Genomic DNA, 1,338 nt, shown 5'->3' on the forward strand with positions numbered 1-1,338 from the left:
AAATGGAATACTAAATACCATGGCACGAGGAGTTAAAGGCAGTCCAACTAAGCAACAAGGAATATCCCTTTCACATCTACTGGATAAATCATCTATAGAAAAAATCGTCAAAAACACATGGAAGAAAATTTGGGGAACATTCATAATCTTTGGAAATGCCAGTGCAGGATTAATTGGAATATATTTCTGCATAAGAACAATTAAATTAGTCATTGATACTATAATTCATGGATACGCTATTCATTCAATTTATGGCTGGTCAATACATTTAATAGGAGCACTTTGGGACTCAGTAACAAATTTACTGGTACATCTTGGAAAAGGAGCAACACCAAAGGAAGAAAGAAGAAATGAAGAAAATCCTGGACCAAGTACTGCACCAGCACATACAACAATACATGAAGAAATACGAACTACACAACAAACTGAAAACACAACACAAACCAATACCCGCAACGAAGAATCAACCTTTTACCCAAGATTATAATAATATCTCTGTTATTATTATAATATAATCCGTTATTTTATATAATATTTTGTCTATAGAAATGAAATTACCACAAGGTCAGGAAGGAAAAGATTTCCAGGAATTCTACGGACCAATTGATGGAGTAAGACCCATCGATCATATTGAAGCATATGCATCACTTGTAGCAAGTGTGTGCATGCAAGCGATCAACCAGGAAGAAACAATCTACATTAAAACACCAGACTGGACGGGCCAAAAAATCAAGCTATGCGGACCATGTTGGAACGTTGGACAACCAGATGAATACACAATTTTAGAAACTAAACACTTATTATGCTTAGCTAGGGAGTTGCATCCAGAAATAACGCTTAGTTGTAATGAATGTAAAAAACCCTTATTCCAAAGGAAAGGGGGAGCAAGAAACTGTAATGATTGTATAGAGGAATTTGTAGAAGATCCAGAAAGAATAGATTACGAACCCGAAATACCAGTTATTAAAAAGTAAAAAAAAAAAAAAAAAAAAAAAAAAAAAAAAAAAAAAAAAAAAAAAAAAAAAAAAAAAAAAAAAAAAAAAAAAAAAAAAAAAAAAAAAAAAAAAAAGGTAGTGGTAGAATGCATTTCTAAAATTGCATTCATACATTTTCAAAACATTATTCAACTATTAATCATTTCAACTATTATAACCATTGTATACTAAAATTATAAATATTCACATAAGTATAATTTATATTTATTGTTAAAATAAAACATATTTTATCTATTGTACTCATATTCTATATTATAAAATATATATACTCAAATTACAGATACTAATTACAGACACAACCATTTCGCACAACACGCTCATACGTGGTATCATTATTTAAATA

The sequence above is a fragment of the Odontomachus brunneus genome, unplaced genomic scaffold, assembly GCF_010583005.1.
Source record: "Odontomachus brunneus isolate Ranch 3 - 2012 unplaced genomic scaffold, Obru_v1 Obru_scaffold_116, whole genome shotgun sequence".
NCBI lineage: Eukaryota > Metazoa > Arthropoda > Insecta > Hymenoptera > Formicidae > Odontomachus > Odontomachus brunneus.